This window comes from Octodon degus, unplaced genomic scaffold (assembly GCF_000260255.1).
Source record: "Octodon degus isolate 3935 unplaced genomic scaffold, OctDeg1.0 scaffold00026, whole genome shotgun sequence".
Classification (NCBI taxonomy): Eukaryota; Metazoa; Chordata; class Mammalia; order Rodentia; family Octodontidae; genus Octodon; species Octodon degus.
The window spans coordinates 7,604,713-7,611,413 of NW_004524602.1; the positions used below are offsets into that span (position 1 = coordinate 7,604,713).

General features: G+C 50.1%; 1 pseudogene; it reads left to right on the forward strand.

Moving 5' to 3' along the window:
* The first annotated feature begins 6,362 nt into the window (after positions 1-6,362).
* LOC101563755 overlaps positions 6,363-6,701 on the forward strand; it is a 33,626-nt pseudogene continuing 33,287 nt past the window's right edge.

Below are 6,701 nucleotides of genomic sequence, written 5' to 3' on the forward strand. Positions count from 1 at the left end.
TGCTTAGGCAAGAGCAGGGACTGGGGTTCGATCCCTGGCACCACATGCTGTGCCAGTCCTGTCCCAGATGCACTGAGCTGGCCACTGAGACCAGTCATGATGGTGCACACCTATAACCCTAGCACTGGGGAGGCTGAAACAGAAGGATTACTACAAATCCAAGCTGTGTGGTGAGACCCTGTACCAAATATATCAAAACAAAACAACCATTAAAACCAATGCTTCTAGTTAAAGTAAGGCCATTTGTTCTTATGTAGCTTGCCTTCAAAATGGTCAGAGCCTCCTCCTTTCAGAAGAGTGCAGGGGTCCTGCAGGGGGCTAGGGGCCAGGGGCCCAGCATGGGCAGGAAGAGGCAAGAGGGTTGGTAAGAGCATCAGTTATGGGTCCATGGCCACAGACTATAACTCCTTGAAACTATGCTTTGGGGTGACAGGGAGGCAGGAAGCTGCCTATGTTACTAGAATTTCAATCAGCACAAATAATTCACACATCTTCAGAACATGCGTATCCTTCATTCTGGCCATGAATCATGTGAAAAGACCCTACAATATCCTCACGGACCTGCTCAGTCCACCACAGAGGTAGTTCCAACAGCGCTCTTGGGCACGGCATCAAACTAGAAACAATCTGAAAGCCTATCAACAAACACGGCCTTTGTTATCTTCCATTCCATGAAGCGGGATAGAGCAGGGACTATGAAAGGCTGGCTGTATTTCCTTGCTACAGCTGCCATGGCAACTCTCACAGACTGGGTGACTTAAACCTCCCAACTTTATATCCTCACCGTTCTGGAGATCAGAAGCCGCCCAAGGTCAGCAGGGTTGGTTTCTTCGGGGCCTTTCTCGCTGCCTTGTGGAGGGCTGCACGTGGCTGGGCGCATGCACATCTGGTGTTACTTGTGTTTTGAAAAATAACAGCCACACAATGTTCTTAATTTCTGTTTTGCAAATTTGATGGGTAAACAGGAAAGCAGTTCTTGCTCCCCAGGAAGGTCTTCTGACAGGCCACAGTCTCAGTGTTGTCACCTCCAGCTCAGGTGCCCACGAGGTGCCAGGCATCGCATGATCGACCACCTCTGACCCCCACCACAATTCTGCACATTCTACGTCACAACCCTGTTTCACTGAATTGACTCAAAATCGCAGCCTGGGTCTTGGAGAGAAAATCCACGGGGCCACACGGGTGGCACCACCAAGCCTTTCTCTTTGACAACAGAACAACTCGAGGTGCACACGGCTGAGCTGGTTGATGGCAGGGATGGGGGACAGTTGTACAAAGACAGTTTGGCTAATGTGGGTTGGCCCAGGAGGTGATCCTGGTGAATTCTGCAGTCGCTGTTGCTCTGAGCTAACAATCCCGAGGGCCCACAGCACATCTGGCCCTGTTATAAGCACTTTGGCTCTGTGCAGTGGCTGTTCAGGACAACCCCATTTATAGATGAAAATACTGAGGCACAAAGGACTCGTGAGCAGGAAAGGCCAATGGAAGAGCTACTGCTGGCCTTACGTGAGCACCCTCACACCATGGGGCCTTGATCTCTGCTACAACAATGGGAGACAGGACAGACATCAATAATAGAAATTTTTTAGTAATCAAAAAGGCATGGTTAAAGTTTGTGGGCCAGGGGAGGGAGACACATCCTGAAGTAAGAGTACTACCGGGCCTAGGCAGGGACAGGCATTCCTGGACTAGCAGGACTTTAATCTCAGATGACAGATAATCAGCCATCTGCCTGAGACAGGCCCTGGGCAGGGGCCACATGGTCCCCTGGGGCTGCAGAGTGTGAGGCTGATCCAGAGGCGAAATGGATACAGAGTCAAATGCATAGTTCAACCAGAATCAAGGTAGGGGTTCCAGACCAGAACAAGAGCAGGATTTCACTGGGCCATAGCGTGGGGCTCTTCCTTGGTCACACAGAGCAGGGGTGGGCGTGGGCACAGAGCAGGCTGGGCTTGGATGCGTTCGTGGCAGGTGCTGAACACAGGCTGCTCCCCTTTCCCACTGCAGCTCCAGCATTCCTCGGGTGCGCTAGTGTTATCAGGGTACCTCCAGGCTGCATATTTCTAAGCCAATATTTTTGTTCATGTCCAGTTGGTGATTTTACGGAGGAGGTAGAGAACAAAGCTATGTAGAAAAGCAGTTTGGAGATAGATAGCCCCATGCACCTCCCAGGCAGAAAGCAGAGCAGCAGGGCTAAGTGCAGCCATGCACTGGGCTCCCAATGTCACAGCACAGGGTAATTTGAGAGGTCAGGCTGGAGCGGGAAGACTTGAAGTTGATCACTTGGCCTCAAGTTGCATGTCCTCTTATAGCAAGAAGTGCTCCCGCTGCTGGCAGCGATGTGTTCCTAGAGTGGGGCCAAGCAGGGTGAGGGATCCCCTGCCCTTGGATTTCATCCGGGGGTTGCAGCCAGCTGAGGAACAGCCAGGGCGGCTGTCACCAGCTGCCTGCACACTCACTTGGTTTGGCCTGCAGGATGTAAAGCTCCAAAAACTGAAAGAAAGAAATAAAAAGACCTGCTACAAATCAAAGGTTTTCATACAAAAACTCACATTTCCAGCAGCGTTTAGAAAGCTCAGACAATCTTCTGGGCACTTTTGGGGAGGCGCCTGGCAGGATCTGAGGTGTATCTGTTGCCCTTAGATCAAGCATTTGCTCTGCAGGTCGCCCATGCTTCCAATCATCAGGGGTCCCCTGGGGTGAAGGGGCCCAGGTCTGGATGCCTTTTATCACGGGATTGGAAGAGGAAAACCTCTCCATGTAGTGAGAAAGAAGGGGAAGGGAGTCCTGCCCTGACCTGTTCCTTGTTTGCACTGAATCTGCCTTACAGAGTGAGTTGAAGGCCAGTCAGAATTATATTCCGAGACCACGCCTCAAAAAAATTAGCAAATAAATGAAAAACTATTGAGGGAGAGAACTACACTTTTGCCAGGAATTCTGGGGCCCCGCCCACCATCCATGCTTAATTTGATGGCAGAGGACATTAAAATCATGCTACTTTTTTTGTCCTGTGTGATACTGAGAATTGAACTCAGGACCTTGCGCTTGCCAGGCAAGCACTTATTCTCCTAAGCTATCTCCCCAGCCCCCAAATCATGCTACTTTACTGGACTAAAGCGCTTGCTTAGGCAGAGTGCAACATCCGGGGTTTGATTCCCAGCATGCCATGCCGGGACACTCTGAGACAGCAATTGAGACTGGGCATGGTGATGTGCGCCTGTAATCCCAGGGAGGGATTGGGAGGCTGAAAACAGGAGGATCACTATGAGTCCTATCTGTGTAGTGAGACTCTGTAGGCCCTGTACCAAATAAATAAATATAAAATCATGCCACCTCTTAGAGACCTGGTGAACGTAAAATTAAAAAGTGCAAACAAATTATTCTGCATAACATTTGGCAGGAGCCAAGCACTCCACAAACATCCACTGCCATTGTTAAGCAGTGGGGTGAAAGGTGGGACCGCTTACCTCTAACAGCAATGCCTGAGTCTGGCTATGTTCTGCGATTTTATGGCCAATCATTGCCATCTCTTCCCTCCATGAAGTTACTGAAAAGAGAGGAAATGAGTGGATTTCGGTCTCCTTTTCTCTTGTTGCTTCTCTCCTACTCCCAACCAGGCCCTCCACACACAGACATAGCCCCTGGCCAACTCTGCAAGTGGCAGACTTTATGTTTAGTTCCCTCGGTCACCTCCTGTACCAGATTTCTTGGACGTCTGCTGAAGTGGCCAAAATGGGCTGTTCGAAAATGTTGGGCCATCCCCCTCGCTGTGAACGCAAAGCCGGGCGCCCTAGGACCTTTTGTTGGTAGTGATGACGTCTGGGGGCCCAGAGTTCAAGATCAATCAGCTTCTCGGGAAGTGAACCTGGACGGAGCAGACAGAGGAATATGAAATGCCAGCCCCTATGCTGAGACAGAAAGTTCTTTCAGAGGTGGCATGAACGTGTCCCAGCTGGCTGGGCCACCGGGCTTGTGGTTTTATGACTAAATTTAATAGAGGGAGAAAAATCATCAGAGGACCGTGAGCTTATCCTTTGTCTAGCAGAAGCTGGTGGAGGCAGATGTTGCAGAATATCTATCTGATCTCCTTCCTCTTTCAAAAATCCTGCGTGGGTCAGAATACCAACATGCCCGGCTAATCAAACCTTATCCTTTCACCTTTCGGTGGCCAATTCTGACCAAGCAACAGGATTAAAGAGAATGAGAAGACCCTTGTTTGTTTAAGGTGTTGCTTATCAGATGCTCCGTTCCTTCCAGCCCCATGGAATCCTACCGGATCCACAGGCCAGCTGCTTAGTAGATGTGTCTATTCCAGAGAACGCATACCTACGTGCAAGCCTTCGCCTTCCGCTTGCCTGCTGACCAGCAAGCCCGTCCCTGTGGGAGGCCACTTAGCAGGGGACTCAGCGCCATGCAGTGATGCTGTCTTGGGACATATTCTCCCTGTGCAGGACAGCGCTGCAAAAGCCCCCTCTCGACAGCGGGATCTTTCTCCCAACATCTGCACGATTTCATGTTCCTACTCGGACTTCTTCTTCCTCTCCCTTTAACCATCCCCTACTCCAAAAGAAACTGCACAAAGCTCTGGTTTGTTCCAAGGCTCTACAGAAACATCTCAATGAAGGGGGATGTGGAAAGGAGAATTTTTTTTTTTTTTTCTGGCCAGCTCAGCCTGCCCTGAGGGCGGGGCTGGTGCAGCATGTGGTGCTGGGGATCAAACCAGGGCCCTGCACTGCCTAAACTTGCCTAAGCAAGTGCTTTAGATCGCTGAGCTATCTCGCCGGCCGGAAAGGAAAATTTTATAAACCCAGGCTGCCGAGCAGCCTCAGAGCAAGAGGGTAGCAAAAGAAGAGAAGGCGAGAGCGCTCCAGCTGGGGCTGGCATCTCTGATCTCTAGTTTTCAGACTGATTGCTTTCCAACTAGGTCCTATTCTCAGGGAAATGGGTTAACACATCTTAGTCCTTTCTTTCCAACTTCCTACAGTGTCTCCCCCCTCCCTCTCTCTCTGGATCCTCTTCTACTTGCAAAAGATCTGCCTCATCTCCCTGTTTCTTGCTGCCTATCTTTTATTTTGTTTTAAAAAATAATGTATACCTTGTGGTTCTCATATAAAAGATGTTGCACAATATTTAAGCATGTGTGTCTGATTCATTTTATGTATCATAATGGTCTCAAGTTGTATCTGTTTTCCTACAGGTGATTCAAGCTTATCCTTCTTTATAGCAAAGTAGTGCTCCTGTGTAATACCATATCTTCCTTAGCCTTTTATCTGTTGGTGGATATGCAAGCTGCTTTGATTCCCTGGCATTTTTGAGTTGCAATTCCTGTCTTAAACTCTCTTTCTGGATTTCCTTCCTTTCTCCATTTCCCTCGATCTCCATTTCATGCTTCTCCACAAATGTACTCTAGGCTATCTTTCTGTTGTCCACAGTTCTGTCTCATCCAGAACCTTCCCAGCCTCATCATATAATGCCTGACCTTTGTTTATGCCAAGCTCAAAACCTACCTCCTTTCCAAAGCCTCACTTGGCCCACGGAGGGTGGAATGGTAACAGATCCATCCACATCTCCATGCATTCAGAACCGGGACTTGAACGCTACTCTTTCCTGATAGACAACATCAAAGCTTGATTTGCAATGCCAGCACTTCTGCACTGCTAGAAGGGCCAGGCGTGGTGGTGCACATCTGTAATCCCAGCACTCAGGAGGCTGAGGCAGGAGGATCACTGTGAGTTCAAAGCCAGCCTGGACTGCATCATGAGACCTTGCCTTAAAAAAAAAAAAAAAAGAAAAAGAAAAAAAGAAAAGAAAAGAAAAAAAAAAAAAAAAGCCGCTTAGGACCCAAGACAGTCTTCATGTGACGCAATACTTCCCATGTAAGACCCAGACATGCCACCGAGTCCCTCTCAAGGGACCACATCCAGGCAACACCTGGCACACATCCAGGCACTGAGTCTAACATGGCCCTTACAGCAGCTCCCCCCCAGACTTGTTCCCAAGGCATAGCTGTGCACCCCACCCTGACCTAAGAGTCACTGTGGATGTTGGGGCCCGCAGTCTATGTGCTGACTGCTGTACGGGGCAGACCTGAGACACTGCCTCTTGCCAGCCACAGGCACAGAGCCTGCCCACCCTGGGAGGCCTGTGGCTCCAGTTTGAGCTAGGCGGGGCTAGGAGGCACTTCCCAAGGAGCAGCTGCTTCTGCTGTGTCTCTTCCATTTTCTAAGGTCTTAGAGATTGTGATTCCAAAGGGGGTTGTTACCAGCACCACCTGGGAGTGACTCCGGTCCTCTGACCCCAGTTCCAGTGGGCAGGCCCAGATGGGAACCTGGATATCTGCAGCTCTAATGAACTCCCAGGCGATGCCGGTAACCAAGCAAGCCTGGCACCGTTGGTAGAAAGTACCTGCTAGCAGGCATGCTTCTTTCTGCCTCCGACCAAGCAGAGGAGGAGCAATTTGGCATCTGTGTCTCTGGCAAAACCCACCTCAAGGGGCTGGAGAAATAGCTCGGTGGTCTAAGCACCTGCCTGGCAACTGCAAGGACCTGGGGTCAATCCCCGGTACCACATGCCACGCCGGCCACCAAAACCAGGTGTGGTGGTACACACCTGTAATCCCAGTGCTGGGGAGGCTGAAACAGGAGGATCACTACCAGTCCAAGCTGCCTAGTGAGATCCTGCAGCAAATAAATAAATAAATA